At 35.6% G+C, this 21,296-nt stretch overlaps 1 long non-coding RNA gene and 1 pseudogene across 1 annotated transcript; both read right to left on the reverse strand.

Moving 5' to 3' along the window:
- Nucleotides 1-1,995: 1,995 nt before the first annotated feature.
- Nucleotides 1,996-4,546, reverse strand: LOC122083712. Its single transcript, XR_006141709.1, has 2 exons — nt 2,928-4,546; nt 1,996-2,653 (listed from the first exon to the last, which is right to left on the reverse strand). It is a non-coding gene; the product is annotated as an uncharacterized LOC122083712 (long non-coding RNA).
- Nucleotides 4,547-13,112: 8,566 nt separating this feature from the next.
- Nucleotides 13,113-16,161, reverse strand: LOC122084776 (annotated as a pseudogene).
- Nucleotides 16,162-21,296: the final 5,135 nt, after the last annotated feature.

A 21,296-nucleotide genomic window follows, 5' to 3' on the forward strand; every position in this document is an offset into this window, starting at 1 on the left:
CAGATACAACTCCCCTCCCTCTTTCACTTTTTCAATCAAATTAACAAATTCTAGGGGGGAAAATTCATTTCCAAACATCATCAAAATAAGTTTTCTTTGATTTTTCACAAAATTTTATTAAAAGAAATATTTACCAGAATTTCAATGTGCAGATTCTTGTGTATGTCCTCTTATATCCCATCCGTGGACCCACTCTCTCCTCATTTAACCCTCCATTAAAAAATTCGATTTCTCATCCCTTCTTGGTAGGAAAGAAACTGCACTCATTACATCATAGCAATCTTTTCTCAAAAAATAAATATGCAAATTCCAACAATTAGATAGTGGATGGTTCAAACAAATCAGTTATTATATATAAACTCAAATTTGATAATATACCTCCATATATTGGTGTGTATCTCATGTATATCCATGCACATTTACAAAATAAGAACTCCAATACTAATGGGCACTTTTCCATTAACCATATTATTTATAAATGATTTTTTAGTGACACCTTTCAAGGTGTCAACTAATTTTTTAACAAATAATTTGTACCCTTAACTTTTTAACCTTTTAGTATAATACATTATTTTATGAAATACAAATAATATATAAATGTCTACTAAAAAAATACGCATGACAATAACACATTTTGATAATTATTTTTATAACATTTTTATACACTAACTTAAAAACTCTTGGAAATAAAACAAAATGATACTTAAAAGGTGTGAAGTTCAAAATACACCTATGGAGCCATAGGGGTGTCATTTACCTAATCCCATTTTAAAAACTTTAGTTTACAAGTTTGCAAATTCTCTTTAGGTGGAAACTTAACATGTGAGCAAGGAGCATCTAAATACACCGATAGACTTGTGTCCCATTTTTAAAACTCTATTTTTCCAGGATATACGTTCGTGAAATTTGAACCCAATCCATGTTGTCCCATGGTAGATTATTAGGCTAACCAGATAGGCTATATTCTCTTTATTGGCTCTAATCAATATACTTTCCCTAATAACACTATCAGGTTGTAGTGCATATGCTAGCACCTCCCTGTGTGTGTCTCTCTCTCTCACACATTCTTTCTTATAGAATGACATATTTGCTCCCTATTGGACAATGAGGCACATTAATTCAAGCTTTAGCATAAAAAAGACGACAGATAGATGATCTTAGGAAAAATATTGCAAATGAGTTAGCTGTTAAAGTCAAAATGCCTCAAATTACATGATTACATTTAGATGATTGGATTTAGATTTTAGAGTAGTTGAATATATAGCTGTTAAGAATAAAGTTGTTTGACCTAACTTATACCCTTAATTTCCAAAATAGATGCTTTAAGAATTATGTTGATACTTGAACTTATTCCTCTTCATGCTTTTATGATAGATCATATTTTCTTTTTTAAATTTCATATATTTTCATATAATTATCTTACAAAGAGATGCAAGGTGAATGACCCATGTGTCCATGTGGACAAGGTGAGATGGTTTCAAATGCATCTCGTATTAAAAGAAACCCGGAAAATAAAACCTATCATGTGGATAGACAACCACCACACCGATGAGGATATTGATCATGAATGCAAATATGATAATAGTTTGAAAAAAATGGTTTCCTTTATTAATCAACAGTAAGGAAACACAACGAAACATTTCATATTTGACGTGACAATCGTTTTGTTGATATGGAACATGATCATATCAATTATTTTTGTTTATATCTTATTTCAACTATAGCTATTTGTATAATAATGGTTTCATAACTTAGAATTTATTTAAAAAACATTGGCCATCCTTAAATTTTATTAAAAAATCACAACTTTGGCACTCATGATGAAGATGACATTTTATGCAAAATATTGGTTTCTCACAAAAACGATTATATTAGAAGCGAACCATATAGATTTATGTTTCTTTCAAGTTACAAAATTTTTTTTTTTAGCATTATCATACAACATTTTAGATGCAAAATCACTCAAAAAAAAAAAAAATATTGCTAAATCCAAAATTAAGTTTAAAAAACAGAATCTTTACAATACGTAGTTTAAAATACAATACACAATTGGACACTGAAATCAACCCTTGATATCAAGCAACAACCAAAAAAGAAGAATAAACAACAATTAATGTAAAAACTATGGAACAAATTTCCGTCTGTTAGAGGCACTTATGCCACAGACACAGGTATGCAATGACCACCGTGCTCTTGTCTAGGGTTCCACACCCCTGTGTATGGATACAAAGGCCTATCATGGACCTAGAACACTTGCCCTAAAACTATATGAGATTAGGTATGCCATCAACTTTTGTAAAACTAACAATTCAACCAATGATAGAAAATGAGACTTTTCCAAAAGGAAGAGAAGAGAGATAGACACAGATTTAGATATAAGGCATAACCAGCCTTTTTCCCATTTTCTTTGAGAAGAAGAATCCTAACCGTGCACAATACCTGACACATGTGGGCAAAAAAAGACCATGCTGCCCCATGTGTGCTAAAGGTACTCTCGCTTGTGTTGTCATTGGCCAGAGCATCCAATGTTTCCAACGCCAAACCGGTAGAGTTCTTTTTCTCTTTTTTCCTTTTCTTCCTTTTCTTGGCAACCAATTCTAAAAGAATTGGCGATGATGTTCATAATCATGGTGGATGGTAGACTGGAGAGACCCTGGTAAAACACAAAAGATTTAAATAACAAAGCTCAGCTTTTGATTTCTCTCGCATCCATGAGTAAACCCCGGTTCTGCCCATCAGTTCATAAAAATGCTTCACTCATGCTCTCATGACATATTTAGGCAATGACGGTGGGAATCCCAGAAAGATCAAACACAGTATCGGATTCAAATCATTAGACGTAGTAATTAACAGTAATTTACAGTGAAAGAACATAACCCATTTCACATACACCTGAAAAAAAAAAAAAAAAAAAAAAGCTGCAGTACCATGTCAAGAATCAGCAGCGGCAGGTGGATTCCCTGCAGATTGCTCTGTCTGTTTCGTTTCCTGAGGGGTTTCGATCGGGATTGCAACTGGAACAGAGTCGCCGGGTGGCGGTGGTGGTGGTCGCGGTGGCGGTGGATCAATCCTTCCGTCGACACAAGAAGCACATTTGACTTCTACCCAACCTTCTAAATCATATTGACCATGGCCCAAAACTCTCCTTCCAGAACAGAGACGCCCAATCATACCTGCAACTACGCCCAAGATTGTGATCACAGCCAGGACAGCAATAACAGGACCTATTGATCCGTGACTCGAGTGGGTACTGTAAGCTTCTTGATTTGTAGCCACCGATGGTGTTTGCTGCTGTTGGGGTCCTATTGGCATTGACATCTTCACTAAAGAACAGAAAGCAAACCCACTTGTCTTCTTTTTTTTTTTTTTTTTTTTAAATGGAAACCCACAAAAGCTTAAGATCAAGAGAGAGAGAGAAAGAGAGAAAAGGGAATTTCACAGGAAAAGAAATTCTTAGAAGTGGGTTTAAATCTGAAAGAAAAAAAAAAAGAAAAACAGAAAAGAGAAAACCTTGATTAGAGTTAAACTTTTGGGGTTTGAAGGAAAAATCAGAAACTGATGGATGAAAATTCCGCAGGAGATGATGGAAACTTCAAAACTGCAACTTCTAATTCTATTTACCCTTACCACCACTCCTAAGACACACCCTTTCCTAATTCCTTAAACAGTTCCTAATTCCTTAAACAGAGAGGGTAGGGATAGGAAAATGCAGAAGTAAAGTGACTGTAAAACAAAACCCTTTATCCCATATTCCCATCTTCAAGACTACAGAGTTTAAGCTTTCAAACTCTAAAACATCAATAGATCAGACAAATGAAATTATAAAAAAGGGTTTAGGTCTTCAGCTGTTCTAAAGAAGAAACCATGATTTCCCACCTGGATATCTTCACAGCGGATTTTAAATAGAGTGAGAAAGAGATGGGAAAGTGGGAATATTAGTTTTGGCCAAAACCCTAGAAAACCCCCTTTCAAATCAGGGAGCTTTTTTCAAGACCCTTTTCTGGTTCTAAAAGAAATCATTGAAAAAGAAATATGAACGTAGTTCATTTTAAAATCAAAAGCGAAAGCTATTTGATCTGTTTTTAAATAGAATATACTCAGAGGAGACCTATGAAGAAAAACAATTAGATTAAACAAATGAAATGGATCTGTACCACCACCTCCCGAGGCCTGGACAATGTTTCTGCAAGAATTTTGGATCTTTTCTAATGGCGGTTCTCTATTTCACAAAATTCTTCATTAAATACCTGGGATTTTGTCCATATGTAAGAAATTCTGAAGCTTAAAATAGTCATTATTCATTAAATACACAATAAATAGGACCGTTTGAGGCTGACTGGGTTTGAATCTCTAGGAAGTTCTCACAATAGATCCAACTTCCTCTCTTCCCCTTCACCATCGGATGATGATCAAAGCATTCAAAGCCTTCTATAACTTGGTGGGTCTATGAATGGGATGGGGAGTAAGTCGGTAAAATGTGGAAGAATCAGGAACTGTCCATAACCATTGTGGACCTGTGAGGTCGTGATAGTAATGTGAACAGTGATGAGTTGGCTTCACAGTTCTCACATCCCATGAAAGAGTTGCAAGTACAAATAGTACAAAGTTTTTCTGACGGCCACACTACACTTGGCCAGGAAGTTTCATGGGGGTAGGAGGATTCCATCTGCACTATGTGATAATTCTAAAGTCTGGTCATATCATTGCATTCTTTCCTCTGTTTCCTTCTTTTGTTGATTCCTCATCTATGAAATGAACCTGCTGTCGTGAGGTTCTGCAATTTTTTTTAATAACAAAATATTAAATGACTCCAAAGTCCCAGTTGGCAAGGACTTCAGGACTTATGCCTCAATGAATTTATGGTTTTGAGTTCAAACCCTTCATATTTTTTTGGGGTCATTTTAAGTCATGAGAGAGATGTTATTCATATGCAACAGATGTATGACTGACTACCGAGGCCTTTTACTAGTCCTCGGCCAATGAGAGTTCACGCTTAGGCATTGACCAACAAGGATGCAATTATCATTTCACAGCCTCTATGTTTGGATTCAGAGGCGTATTTCTGGACAAAAAACATGCCACCTTAGTTAAGATACCAACATTTATTTTTTCATGCAAGACGTAAGGGATCAATGGAGGTAGGGGTGTCAATCCCAATCCCACACCAGTTGAATCGATTGGGCCCGATCATTTAAAAATTGGCTCAACCTGCACCGATTATTAAACATGTCGGGCCTAAGCCCGGCTCGTTTATAAACGGATAGTACACGGTGCAAAGGGTAAGCCCAATGGGCCTCCCAACTTACTCGACCCGTTTACAAGCCTGATTCGGACCGACATGTTTAACCCGGCCATTTATATGTATATTTTGACTTTTTTGTGATAGAATAGGGTATATATTGATATTCTTATCAATTATTGAATGTAATTAAGTGTAACATCTTTTCAAAATTGTTGATGATTTTAACAAAATAGATTAAAGTATCTTAAATCTAAGAAAAGTAAAAACCGTTTAAGGCCCGTTTAAGGTTTTATTGGTACATTACCCAGTTTAAGGCCCGATTATAGCCCGAAACCCTACCAAGCCACACATGAGACTGACCGAGATCGACTCATTCCTTAAATAGGTAGGTCACGATTCGAGGACATAGGTCCGACCGAGACCAGCCTAGCCTGATCGATTGACACCCCTATATGAAGGGTTAGAAAAGACTCACAAAGGGTCACCAAGGGAGCCCATTGGATCACACTTATTACTACCTATTAAACTACTACTATTATATAAAGAAGGGTGGAGGGTTTAGGAGGGTTGAATTATTTGACCTTCCTTGGACTTATGTCAGACTCAATTATCTAGTTGCTTGCCATCCCAAGATACCAACATTTATCTTCTTCTTTTTTTTTTTTTTTTGTTATGTATTTATTTTAGAAATTAACATTCATTCTATGAAATTTTATATCAATAAAATCATGTCTATTTTCCTATTTAGCAATTGTTTTCACATTTTAAGACAAGGGAAGAGGGATTCTAAATAACCTAGAGGGGGGTGAATTGGTTTTGCTAGTGAATTTTAACAGTTTCGATTAATGAACCCCAAATGTGATTGTAAATTAAAAACTGCGGAAAAATAAAATAGATACAATCATACAACACTAAAGTTTATAGTGGTTTGACTTAATCCGAATCTAATCCACTCATTCTACTTGTAAGGTATTCCACTAGCTCTTTCCTTTCAATACAATAGGTACAGAGAAAAAATTTTAAAAGCTCTTTTAAATTATAAGATGATCCGTACAATCTCTTTATAAGATGAAAGGGTCATTTACAGTTTCTTTCAAGGATGAGAGAGTCCTTACAATCTCTTAAAGATGAGAGGGTCCTTACAATCTCTTTATAACCTTGAGTTCATTTTGAATAGAAAATGAAGAACTTGAACTCAAGAGATGGTATAGACCAATCTCACTTCTATTGCTCAAATAGTATTCCTCCAAAGTTAGGATTAATTATCAATTAATGAGTAGCAGTAGAGGTATTTATAGGTGAGATTATGAATAAAAATTGGCAAAAAATCTCATTCAAACGGTCACTTTTTTGGTCTATCGATCGACCTCCAAAGAGCCACTAGATAAAATTAGCCATTAGAGCCAGTTGTAAACCAGTCGGACTGGCATCGATTGACTGGACACATCGTTTGGAAAGGTTCCGGTCAACCGCTTGCAGGCTCGAACACAACAGTTTTGACAGGATTTGAAAATCTGACATTTTCTCAGTAATTTGGCTGTAACTTTATAGTCCAACATCGGATTGCCCTGATTCAAATTGCTTTGGATTCGTAACTCGAATTTATACAACTTTCATGAAGGGACCATCTCCTAATACCTATTTTAAGATTGACCAAAATACCCTTGAATAGGGTTATTACTGTTTTCTTAGCATTTTCTTAAGCCATATTATTCCTATTGTGTTCCTAACCGCTTTTAGGTCTCTACACTTGGTCAAGGAACATCCTAAGGTCATTCTAAATTAATAAAAACTAAAGAATGCAATATATAATGCATGCTTATGAAATGCAGTGTAATGCTTGTATATGGTGTGTGCACTATTACATTGAGCTACACTTAAGGTCTTCTATTCTTCTTGCAGTTATTCCTCAAGAGTCTTCATGTTGACCTTGCATGCCTGATGTTTTAAGTGTACTTCAATTCACTTCAAGCTTTGATACTTGATGTCTTGATCCTATAATGTCTGATACCATCTGATATCTTCTTCAAGTATTAATACCAACTTGTTGATACTCTTCATTTGATGACTTCAATATTCATTTATTCATTTCATTCATCAAATTTGATCTTTGATATGAGGTCTTTACAAAATAATACTTGAAGGAAAATTGTGAAATATTTTCATATGTTTTAGATTATCAAAACCAACTATAAAAGTGTGGGCATGTCCTTAACAAACTCTAGTTGGCGAAGCACACAAATCAATGGTTGGAGGGCGCATGGAGGGCATTTCAGATACATCATATCCAATAAGGTGAGTATCTAACTATCGATAATTCCTAATCATGTACCTCAATGGAAGAAAATATTTTTCTTAAGATAATTTATCTAAAAATATTTTGTTAACTTTTTTTTTTTTTTTTTTAAATTCGCATATGATTTATTGTTGCATAATTATTATTTTCTTTCTTAAGGAGAAGCCCTAAGAATATTGCATATCTATTTTAAGGATTTATAAAGATTGTTTTTTGAGGGGTCAAAGATTTATAAAGATTGTAGCAACACCATAGGATACTTCGGTTGAATTTAAGGTGTCAACTCCTAATCGGTTCAATATTGGATTATTTTTTTTAAACCATTAAAAGATCGAAATCAACTGAACTGACCATTTGGACCAAATTCGAGAATACCAATAAACCGAAGAAAATTTAATATGTTTTGACATTTTTTTTCTCTTATTTATTTATATATCTATATATATATATATATATAAATAAAGAGATCGGACTGATAATGAACTGAAACCAACTGAACCGTTATGGAATCAACTATCAATATTATCATATCCAAGATAATTTTTATTGATTACCTCATGGTCCTTTAATTATATATTGATTCCATTTAATCCAAACTATTTGATGGCAAGTCAACCTATGATTCCAAATCAAATTTATTTTATTGTAGAAAAGTAGATGATAGTTTATATGAGATAGTTATTGTGGATTTTATGACTTGATCAAAAGAATGACTATCCTAAGGGATAAATAATTTAGAGGAAATGAATAAAGCCTCAATATAATAGAAGACTTTGTATTTCTCTTAATTTTTCTCATTCGGTACCTTCAAATATTGAAATGATAAAGAAGCACATAATCAGAGTCATCAAATTAATTTTACCAACAAAAAAAGAAAAAAGAATTATTAAAATAAAAATTAGAAGATATTTTAAATAAGGTTGGAAGTAAAGTAAAGGCAAAGGATGAAAGTAAAACAAAAATAAATAGAAATTTTGTAATCATTTCGGAATATAACTAAACAACTTATCAGATATATTTTAGTTAAATTTAGTTTAAATTTTCAAATAAATTCCTTGGGATGATAGGTTTTAAGGAATATATTTGTAAAAATAACTATCTTATGTAAGATTTCTCGTTAGTTAAACAATCATAATAAAAAAAAAAACTCTTATATTTTTCAAAATAATATTAATTTCTTTGATGTCCATTTATTTTCCGTAGTTATAGCCAAATGAATTATTTGGAAAAAGAGAACTAAAAGGATTCTTAAAAAATATTAAAAAAAAAAAGTTTTTTAGGGAAGTTGAAATGGGAGGGAAGTTGGTTACAACAAGATTGTAACCTCATTTTAGTCTTTTATTTTTTTTCAAAAATTATTTAACATTGTATCTAATGCAAGGTAAATAGGTTCTTAAAAAATTTGAAAGTAATGTAATATGGTTTATATGTGAAAACAAGATTACTTATACATTAAATACTGCATTAGATAACTTTTGAGAATAAAACAAGGCAAAAAAAGTGAATAAAACAAGGCAAAAAAAGTAAGGTTCTAACTTCTTAATTCACCTACATTTTTTTTTTTTCTTAACGACGGATATCTAGGCCTTTGCCCTGACTAGTCCCTCGGGTCCATACTGACCCCACAATCGCATAGATTGGGTCATACCGGGATTGAATGAGAACCATTCAGATTTCACTGAAAGCAGTGAAGAGCACTAAACACCCTGTATGAGTGGCCCAAGGTGTGTCTAGTGGCTCGTAGCAAGTTCATTGCTCCACCTGCTGCACTACCCCCTTGAGTTGAATGACAACAAGATGCATTAAAAATAGGGTTTGATATTTTTCAATATCTAGAAAAATTATAAAACTAGGAAACCTTTTTTGGATTACTTGGACACAAAACTTATTAAGCTAGAATCAAATAAGGAAGAAAATTACAAAAAAAGTGTCGGCAAAAAGGAACCAATAAGTTGTTAGATGGAACACCAAAGATACATTTTCACCGTCTTATTTCAAATTGCTTAAAAGAGTATCCGGACACCCTCTCACATAGTGACCCATAAGATTCATATTGACACTCTCCTCAGTCAAAGTTGACACTTTAAGGAAGGAGGAATGCTGCCTATCCACATTCTCCACATTCAAACATAACCCTAGTTGGGGGAGGGGGGGGTGGCAGGGGCATATTTTCACAACTCCTTGAAACCTAGGGCTATGTTTGGGTGTGGGAACGGTGACGGACATCGTTCTTTCTCCCATTGAATAATTGTCTCCCCTTCCCAATCCGGTGTTGTGAGAAACCTTTGCACATCCTTTTTATTCAAGATTGAAATTTTCAAACAATATACAAATATATAATATGACATGAAAAATATCAAAGCTAACGATAAAGATAATAAATTAATCCACTGAATATATAGGGGTATACCTTAGTTGCCTTTATGGCAATTATAGTCTCTTTTTCTTGCACTTTTTTGAGGGCACTATCATTTATGGGGAAAGTTCTCTTTCACCATACAATGTAGGAACCCTACAACCATCAGTGACTATTAATGTATGCCCAGTCATTTACGAATGGCCGAAATTAACCTCTATTATTGTGCGAAACTCTCTTAACATCGAGCAAAAGCCTTGGTAAGGGATTCCACCATGGCTGAAAGAAAACTCACTCAATCATTTATTAGGAATAGCAATGTAGGGTGTGAGTAAATTTAATTTGACTCAAGCTCCCATATAAATGAGAGTAAGCGAAAATGATTGCCACGTCAAATGAGTCACCTGACTTAGTGTTTACATATAAGAATTTTTTTATTGATACCCCATAAGGTGTCATAATTTGGGGAGAGAGTTGGGCATTCTGCTAGCTTTTTTGGAGCTAGTGGCTCAACCAATGTGGGGAGGAGAGAGGGTTATTTCCAAAGGAGAGAGAGAGAGAAAGTGACAATTATTTTAGTTTCTTTGTTTAGCACAATTTTTTTTTAAGTAAAAATTTGATGTGTATTCCTAATAGGTGTAAACTATCTTTTAGCCTATGACCTTCAGAATAAGACAATCACTAATAAAAAAAAGGGTAAATGTGTTTTGTAGGGGGAGTGGGGGGGTGAATAACCAGCCTCCTCTCTGTTGCATAAATTACTATTTATATGTGGCTGATGATCCAAATTGTATTTTCATTTTGAAGCATTTAAATACTAAGGCTTAAGTGCTCCTCAACTCCAACAACAAGAAGCCCCATGACTATGATCCTTCACTGCAAAGCAATTGCACCAATTCCTTCAATCATTCCTCTCCACTTCCTTTTTTGGCTGCCTGCATGCTTTTGCCCTTGTTTCTTCTCACTTTTTTTTGACATCAATAAGCTTATCCTTACCATGTCATCAAGCACAAAACCCCTTCTTTCGTCTGAAAAAGGAAATAATAAATCGGCCGAAGTCTCATGTCAATACGAGCTAGTAGTATCTTGAGAGGCACAATTTTCTCCCATATTGAAGACTATATTTTGAGTTCTGATCAACTCATATGGGGAGAGGAGTTACCCTCTCATATGGGATCCCACTACTCAAGGAGTACTACAGCATGGTTTATGATATTAGAATCAGCCTCGCCTTGTAATGGATAGGAGTAACCTTAATTTTCATTTTTTTTTTCTTCTAACATTTTAATTACTCTTCGTTTATAACAATCCACCCGATTCTGCCCGATCCTTAAACCATGATCCGAACCACAAGTCAGATCATTTAATTAATACTCGCTCTACAATAAACTTGAAGATAAAAAGAAAAAGATTGCATGCTCCTTACTTTTCCAATCATATAGATTTATCATGCATTCACATATAAAGCTCAACCTACTTTGCGGCTACCTTTGGTTTGAATGTGAAGAAAAGAAAAAAGAAAAAAAAAATGAAATAGTGGATAGAGATAAACACATAAATTATTCACTGTATCTTTATAATTTTTGTTATATATATATTATATAATTTCTTTTTCTTTTCTTATCACCCAAACATTGCTTTAGTTTCCATATGAGAGAGAGAAATTTAAACCTTACGTGCTTTACTTTTTTGGAGCAAATAGAATACAGACTTGTTTATCCAATAGCATTGCATTCTTGATATCTATAAATATTGTTTGATTAAGCTAAAGACTATTGAATATTAAATTCTAATTTTTGAGTTATGATTATTATCTGCACCATAAAGGAAATGATGATGATCCGTGTCCCAGACAAACAACTTTAAAATTTTGATAAAATTAAAGGCCGTGTTTGTGAACGGTGCATGTAGTCAATCACTTGGACATATCTATTTCCCAGTATGCATCGTTTTTCGTCAGGTTTCTTTAATTCTAGGCACCAAATAATGGATCGTGGTCATCTTAATCTAATATAAAAGGTGGGCAAGAGATCATTATCAGGCAGTGTGGCCCTTGCATTAGTATAGAGGTCAATTAGAATGCCAATTAGGAATATTATTATGAGTAAAATTTTTTATTTCACAAAAGATAGAGCCATGAAGCTTAAGTGATTTACATATTTAATTAGTTGTGCCACATTTTTATGAGACGATCTTTATCATTAGACACCTAGTGAGTGGTCTTATTTGATCACATTTTAAATTTCATCGTCAAATTTAATCATTTTCTCATCAATGGGATACCACATATCTTTTCACATCTTAAAAAGGAATTGTTTGGAACCATTACTCCATGTGATTATATCATTAACCTCAAATTATTCCATATTAATTCACTTTAAAGTGTATCTTTACTAAATAGGGTTAGAAAATTAAATAGTTTATCATATAGAATCACATGGAATAATGATTATAAAGGATTCATTTTTAAGTATGAATATTTTATTTCCCTTCCTCTTAAATATCCCTTACTAATCCTTTTTGGATTCTATGATTACAGTGAAGGACATGACATAGTGTACAGTGCCACAGTGGTACTCTATTTGAATAATATTTTTTTACAGTCTTAGGAATAAACCTTTTGAGTTGATAGGTGAATAAAAGATTGCTAGATTCACTTGATCAAGGTAGTAAGCCAAACCCAGTTGAGGTTTCATCATCCCTGCATGTTCAAGTTAGATGCTACTCGATCGCTAGACTAATTAGAAGTGGTGGCTTTGTTCTATGTAAAACTTTAGGTTTGCATGAAGCAGCAATGCTAGAAGTAAGTAGCTTATATTACGGTATACACTAAGGCTGTGTTTATTAGTCATTTAGTTTCAGGAACGACTTTTCATGTCAAAACCAGAATTTTTCAGTTTTTGTGTCAAAATGTTGTTTTAAAAGAAAAAAAAAAAATGGTGTTTGGGGGACCTGTTTCATGAACTATTATCCTAATTGTGTTCACATTTTTGGTATTTGGAATGAAACAGAAATGACGGAAAAAGGTTTTATCGATCCATTATTTTGCGTTTCTAGAGTTTTTTCCCCCCTTTTCATTAGAAAAAGAAAAAAAAAAAAAAAAAACCAAATTGCAAATGCTTTATTCTATTTTTTTCCCATAGAACAGAAAAAGGTCAGAAACATTTTTCTAGATGACTACCAAAGATAGCCGATACTACAAGCTTACAACTGTAAGTTCAGTTAAGAGATCCACATTCCTTCCTTATTTCTGCATCTTGTCCCGTAAGTATGCCAACATTGCTGAGCTTCACCATTGACACCGCGAAGTCTTTATAGAACATATAAAGGTTCTTGCTGTAGTAATCAACCATTGAAGCAGTTCTTAGATCTCCCATAAAGGCTTGGTCTGATTCAAGAAACCCTGAATTGTTGAGTAAGTTTTTGTAATACAGATTATCGAATCGGTTGATGGTGACTGAGTCCAGAGGCGCTAGATTGCTGTGATCGTTCCATCACTACTAGGACAAGTGCTTTGCAGGTTTTGGAGGAGAAATGAGTTGAGAGTTGGATCTGGGTTACCAGAGCCCATGTACTCGAACAGCCTCCTCTTGAAGGTGAAACACTGGGCAAAGCCTATGGTGTGTGCACCTACAAACGAAAATGACAGTCTTTGGTTAGAAGGCATTCTAGTGATCCGGATGACTTAAATCAGGCAGTTGTACCCATGGTTTTAGTGCATGATAACAGAATGGGTGTTGGCCATCTCAAAAACTGATATAGTATTAGAGGAATAGATTAGTATGAGATTGCTCATATCAGTGGATTTAATAACTTTTTTTCCCCAGTTTGTGCGATTCAACCAATATAGTATCGGTCGGTATCAATATCAAAGGCATGCCAAACCATACGAATCACATGATTCGGGTAATCCAATGCTGATACTTAGAACCATGGCTCCCCTAGATGAGTACTAAAGGTTAAGTCTCCAGTCAACTGGTGGAGTACATTGCATCAACTTGGGAGCATTAGCCGATCTGGTACATCAATACATGTTCCAATGCTCATTCCAATCTTGTCCAACTTTGCTAACTCCCCCTTCTCAACCAATATCTTGTTCGTTCTGGAAACACATCTTCCTATTCCATCTTTTTCTGAATCTCCTTTGGTGTAATTTCCAGGCCTGCACGTGTAGGCCCAACTGAGTCCAAATTGAAAAAACCCAAAATTGACCCGGCCTGCTTATTAAATGTGCCAAGCTCAAGCCTAGGCCAAATACTATTTGTTTGTGAAGAAGTCCTACCGATAGTCGCCCAATTGATTAATAGTCCGACTCAGCAACATCTTTAAAGCCCATTTAAAACTCGCTTAGAGCTCATTTGAAGGCCTTTCACTCTGCCTGACATGTTTAAAGCCTTTATTGCCCCTTTAACCCAATTAAAGAACCGTGCCAGCTCCTAAAATGAGGAAGAATGATTAGACCAAACTGAAACTGACTCGGCAGACCAATTGACACCCCTTGACTTAGACCACCCAGCCAGTATATATGATGATCATCTCGGATCTTTCAGACCGGATGGTCTCACAAAATTTGCAATGTGTTGTTCATATAGAATTCCAGATCAGATGGTTGGACCATCAATTGTAGGGCATGAATGAGCCAGGTTCTGGTCCAATCTTACTCTTAATTAATAATTATAGTTGTAATTAAGGATAATATAAGGACCTGAGAGCAGCACAACATCCCCAATGTCAAGACCCTTGGAGGCGAACTTGGCTATAAAGTTTTCTAGAGATTCAAAGGGTGATGGGAGCTGATCGTCTGATGCTTGAACGCTGGCCGTCATGCCGTCATGCCGTCATGCCGTCATGCCGTCATGCCGTCATGCCGTCATGCCGTCATGCCGTCCCGCCTTCCTAACTGTACGGGCCAGTACATCCCGCCTGACTGAAATCAAACCTCAAAATCTGATCAGTGCATAATAGAGAGCAACATCATGACTCAATGACTTGTAAACTAGAGACAGTTATTAAGGGGTTGTATGGCAACGTTTCTATTCAAAATTAATATTTTTGAATCAGAAGTATTTTTTGTGTTTCTCTTAATTTGAAATACTATTGTAAAATTAAAAAAAAAAAAAAAAAAAAAGTATGATAAAACTGGAAAACAAATATTTCTGCCATTAAAAAAAAATATAAACACTTATGACAACTAGGGTCCATTTGATTTCGTTTCTGATGTTTCTGTGTCTAGAAACAGCAAAAACAATTTTTTTTGTTGTGTAATTGTGTTCAAGACACGAGTGAAGGCATGACGTTAGAGTTGCATGTATGCTTTGTAGAGATGAGCTTTAGAAGGATGAAAGTAGTTCGAAACTGTGAGTTTCACACAATTAGATTGGAGTCGCGACTTTTGGATAGCGAAAAATTTCAACAATGGGTAGGGATAGGTTAAGTGAAGTATCGGATTTTTCACAATTTTTATCTCTCCTACTTGTTTCTATAAACAGAAAAATAAGTCTGACTTGTTTCTCCATTCCTATTTCTAGACACATAAATAGACATGAGTTTCTATTTCTATTTTGAGAAACAAATGAAGCGAAACAGAAAAATCAAACGGTTTTTAGGGTGTTTTTCCATTTTTGAGCACAGAAAAATGGAAAAACATATTTCTAAAAACAAAATCAAAAGGGTTTACAAAAGTTATGATATTATACAAAGATAGGTTGCTGACTAGAACCACGGCGTCCCTACCAGCAAGAGTAAGGATATCAATGCAGGAGACAGTTTGTGGGAAGAATCTCTCGACAATAGCCTTAATGTTGTCTATGACTTTGAACCCTCTTGCAGACTTTCGATTCGGGTTAGAGTTTTTTTCCCCAATCATATTGGGCGTGTCATCCAAAAGAACAGAAGCATCACAACCTTACACCAACATTGAAGAATAAGAAATTTAGACTATCAATGTTCAATAAAATATGGAGAAAGTTTTCTTTCACCAGACTAAAATGTTCACCACTCTATTTTAGGGTTCACAAATCCCTATAGGGTTTTAGTGTGTTCCTCAAAATACCACATCTGAACCCATGCGGTGAATGAACACCATTGCTGAAGGAAAACTCGATTTCTTTAAGAAACACTATTATAAGTGAATAAAGGAGGAGGAGAAAGAAGAAGGATGGTCACATTGACAAAGCAGTCATGGAACTGCAACCGAAGGAGCGAAGCTGCGATCCTGGTTTCGTTCATCATAGCAGACCAGACACCGAACCTAACGATCCTCTCCAACCGAAGAAGGGGAAAGAATTAAGGTTTGTGTTCGCTGACTCAATCTAGTTCCCGGCTTAGTTAGTGAGACTAGAGATGTCGAGCTCGAGCCCTACTTCGGCCGCACCATGTAAGATTAACATCCCCACCCTAGAGCTCTTGTAGGCGCCCAACTCCTCTCCGAGCCACTATGGTGGTATGCCCACATGGCACCAAGAAAAAGTATATAAAAAAAAATGAAATTTGGGAGGGGGTAGGGGGGAGGGGGGGGGGGGGGGGGGGGGGGGGGAAGATGAATTTCCTACATAAGAGGGTAGTAGAGTCAAACGGTATTCGAAGTTGGACAATCCGGAAAATAATTGATAGTTATTTATAATAAAACTTAGCTAATGAATAATTTTGAGGATTCTTAAGGTTTCAGCCTGTTTTAGAGACAAAGAAAAAAAAAACTAAGGCAACTGAAAACATGGATTAAGAACAAATTGTATCCATTAGAGGGAGGAATGTCCGGGTTCTACAAGTCAAGGATGTAAACAGATAATTGAAATTCTGAATTCGATTTGAATCCGTATCCGATCAAGGAATATCTAGATTCTTATTCGATTTGTTTACATCCCTAGTTTTGTTTTTGTTCTTTTAGATGCATGAAAAATATATTAAATAGAAAAGTAAACAAATACAACAGACAAAATCAAGGATAAATATCTTACCCAAAGAAGGCCAATTTAAGAGGAAAATGACAAAAACAAGCCTTAAGTGATCGGGGCAGATAGAACCAAGGATCAGGGGGAGAAACAAGCCAAAGAAACTAGGGATACAAGAAAAAAAGAGGGGCATACAAACAAAATAAAAAAATCAATTGATAATACAACAAAAAATAGGGGAGAGGAGCAAAATAAAGATATAGAGATGATACAACCAATCAAAGAGAAGAGAAGACGGAAGATCCAAAGAAGATGCCAGCCAGATTTCTATTAATCTTGCTTATGTTAGGACAACCAATACAATTGCGAAGAATTTTATTCATCACCTCAAAAGTAATAGCATCCTAAATCTGCTCCGAAGTATTGGAAGTGGTTGTTCATTTTGTTCCCCCACCCCCCCTCTCCCTTTCCCACTAGACGTAATGAATAGCTGCACTAAAAGTCAACCTACAAAGAAAATAGTCAAAAACCATTTTTTGTTTTCAAAATCAACCTCCATTTTCTTTCAAATGAAAGGTAATTCATAGACTCGACCAAAGCTTTCGAAGGACACTGCCCCAAACAGACTTTGAGAAAGAATATTAAAAAAGGGTAATTTACAGTGCCACCCCTTAGAGAATGCCACTATTAGAGAAACACTCATTCTTTAATATCAAGTTATACTCAGACCCCCCGTCGTCAGTTGCTGTTACGGAATATACCTTATATGCTGATGTTAGTTAATATATATATATATATATATCTATTTAAATACCAAAATACCCTTTCAAAAGATGAAATACCTAATATACCCATCTAATAAGTCCTCCTCCCCACTGGCGATTACTCTCTGTGAAGAGCAGTGGCAAAAGAGATGGATGGCGATGAGCAGACTAACGGCAACGAGTTGAATGGAAAGGAAGGGGGGAGGGTTAGGCGTGTCAAGGCTAAAGAGAGAGGAGTGTAAACACACCAAACACGACTCTGTCATCTCTAAATGGAATGTTGGTTTTTTTATCTTGGAAGGATTTTTTATTGCGGATTATGGATATCGATTTGTAGAGCGGCGAAGTGAAGACATGAAGATCTTCGGCAGCAAAGGTCTGTAACCCTAAACCTAAACTAATCATCTGATTAGGGTTTTGAAAACTTGCGTTACTACTGTTATTCTTTTGAGTGCTCGATCTTAGATTTTTTTTTGTTCAACTCATTTGGTCCATTATTCTGAAAAGATTTGCAAATCGAATCAATGCGTTGGATTTGTTGGTTCCTCTCGAGGCTATTAGGGTTGAGGTTGAAATTTTAGGTTTTAAGGCATACATTGAGTTCATACTAATGCAGTGAAGAATGCGATTGCTACTATTCAACACATACTTTTTGTCGCTCTACTATGTGTTTTTTTTTTTTTTTGTTTTCCTTCACCCTCCATTGTTACGTGATACTCTTAAGTTTGTCATGCATCTTGTAGTTGATTCGACTTGAAGTTCAGATTTATTTACTTGGGTGGATTGTTTTTACTAGTCAGCATTGTTTTGGGGAGACTGGGTGGCGCAGTGATGGAAAGTGCGGTGCGTTGAAGCCTGTCACGATCTGTGCTCACCTTTGCATTAAAAGGCTTCTTCAACTCTACGGTGAAAGTGAGTGGAGGTAGGAGTGATGAGGACTTGGGTAAAATTATGTGTTTTAATCAATAGCGTATAACAATCATTTTAACTCTTCACTTAACAATGACTGAAGAGGTCTGAGTATAACTTGATATTACAGAGGGGGTGTTTATCTAATAGTGGCATTCTTTAAGGGGTGACAATATAATTAAAAAAAAAAAAAAGCAAATGCTCAAGGCATTCTATAGAATTCCAACAAAAATAATAATTTGGGATTGAAATATTCATATGTATTTCTTCCTTTCCTTTTTTTTCCTTCCAAACATAGGCTACGATTGAAAACCCGAGAAAAGAAACATAAAAAAATCCACGATGTTCTCGAATCTTCAATTTTTCTTGCCGCTTAAAAGAGAACGGTGGTTAGTAAATTCATATTTTATATTTCAAAAATACCTCGGGAGCCGTGCAATTCTCCATCACCGTATAAAACTTTTCTTATCTCAGAGTGAGATAACTTTGGGTTTTTTTTCCCTGATCTGGCTTACTATTATCTCTCTCTCTCTCTCTCTCTCTCTCTGTGGGACTGTGGGACTGTGGGACTACAGTCCACCCCTAAAATCTGGCTTACTTTCTTTCCTAACCAATTCCAAGGATTTTTGTCTTCTTTAATTTTTATTTCTTTTCTTTTCTTGGCATATAAACATAGCCAACCATAGCCATAGCCTAAAATTTGCTACCTTGAGCGGTTATAAAATTAATTGGAGCTATATTCTAGGTTGACTTGGAACTGACATGATTCGATTCTGATTAAAACCCATTCCTTAATGAACGAGTCCTGATCAAACTTGGCGCTATTAAGTAGGATATGCTAGGACATCTCTTTCTCCCCTCATATGTTCCCTTCGGATGACAATCTTATTAGTTCCTATCCACTTAAGTGCGAAACAGTTTCATCACATCTCATTGGTGCACTCCACTATACTACTTTATAAAAGAATAATTTCCTCATAAAATCTTAGGAAAAAATTTTCTAAGCCACTAGAGCAGGGTATGCAAGTAATTCATTGACAATCTCTTTCCTCCTCATGTGAAATAACATCACTATCCTCCTATCTATGATACTATTTTGTGACACTTCATTGATGGAGCTTCTATGCCTCATTCTCAGAGATACCATCCCCCTAAAATTGTTCTCTCTATCTCGTTTGACTAAGTGGATGTAAGTACACATGGACCTTGATATGGAGGTTTATAATGTTCAGAGGAGTACCTGATTGAGGGTTGCGTTGGTTGCTCAGTCAAATGAGACCAATTTTCTTTGTGTATAGAAAATTGGGTGGGGTCACTGTGATACTGCTTACACAGGATCGGGTCAGTCTAAGACGGAAACTCTCGTGAGATGGCCCCAAGAAGTTAGGTGCAGCGACGAAGGATTGATCATGAGACCTCGCTTCCTATATAGAAAATTGGGACCCATTTGACAATGGATCCTTTTGAGCAATCACTTATGCTGCTTGGATGATCTAATACGATCATTATTTATGATTAAGTCGAAAAAAAAAAAGTCCCAGTGGCCTCAATTTTACCCCTTTTTTCCCTGAAGAAATACCTTTAAATTTCATTACCATAATCTTGATGATTTAAATATACTTCCTTTCAGGTGGGGCATTGTCCATTGGGAGCTTAACCGTTTTAGAGGTATCAAGGTGCATGGGATGTTTTGACTATTCAAATCATTTTAAAACTTTTTCAAGATTTATCAGAATAACAAATTAATTTCTCCCAAAGAGGTGTATTCTTTACCAAAGGGACTTTCATAGCATATAGGAGCAAGTAATTAATATACTTGGTGTCTCTCCTATGAAGGATGGAACTCCTTACTTTGGTACCCCTCAGCTGGTGGCTAATTGTGCTAAGATGGGGTCGAAAAAGGTTATTTGGAATAACATTATCAACAGGATTCATTTTAAGTTGGGCATATTTTGGGAAGGATTGCATGACGAACGTAGGCCATGGTCCTAGGTCTCTTGGGATATAACGCGTGTAGGGTAGGCTCTTTCACTACCACATGAATTTGTGGGTCGTAGTGTTGAAAAATAGTTATTACCCCAATTGGACCCAAATACGATAAACAGAGTCTGGGACAACTTTGACTAAGGTTCTCTCAATTCATGCAAAGCTTGTGTGTCCGAAGATTGGGTGTGGGTTTGATGTCTATTTTAAATGACCAATTGGTAATTGTTAGTGCAGTTCCTGGTTTCATTATCTGGGGCTTTGTATTTCTCCTTTAGATAAGTTGAGATTTGCACACATAGAGGTTAAGCAACCAGCCTAGAGTTTCCCCTCGGTGGAAGACCCAAGTCAGTTCTGGATTAAGATAAAAACCAATCTCTATTCTGAGAAGTGCATACCTGTACTGGTGGTCTCGTCCCCTTTATATAGGGGTGTTGAGCTCTCTTCTTATTATTCGCTAGCCTCTCCACTTGGTGTTGAGCTGTCTTTCTTTATAACAGTTAACTCAATCATGGTTCATCTTTGGTTAATTAACCGTTTTAAGTCTAGTTTGCGAGATGCCTTTAGGAAGGCGCGGAATCTCCTCCTGTTGTTATGCTCGAGGTCGTTTACCTGCGATCAACTCATTTGGTCGTATGGTCAAGTTGGAAGGTCGATAGTTCTCATGGTCGGTGGTCGTGTATATCAGTACCATATCATTAAGGAAATTTAGAAAGTCTTCATTCTTCTATCGATCTACTAATTTTCTTGTTGCTCAAGATTTTCTTGCAATTATGGCTTGTTGTGCTCTTTATTTCCTTCTTATGTCATTAAGTCATTGCTAACATCCCAATTAGTAGTTTCCCACTTATGAGAA

This window comes from Macadamia integrifolia, chromosome 7 (genome assembly GCF_013358625.1).
Source record: "Macadamia integrifolia cultivar HAES 741 chromosome 7, SCU_Mint_v3, whole genome shotgun sequence".
In the NCBI taxonomy this organism is placed as follows: domain Eukaryota; kingdom Viridiplantae; phylum Streptophyta; class Magnoliopsida; order Proteales; family Proteaceae; genus Macadamia; species Macadamia integrifolia.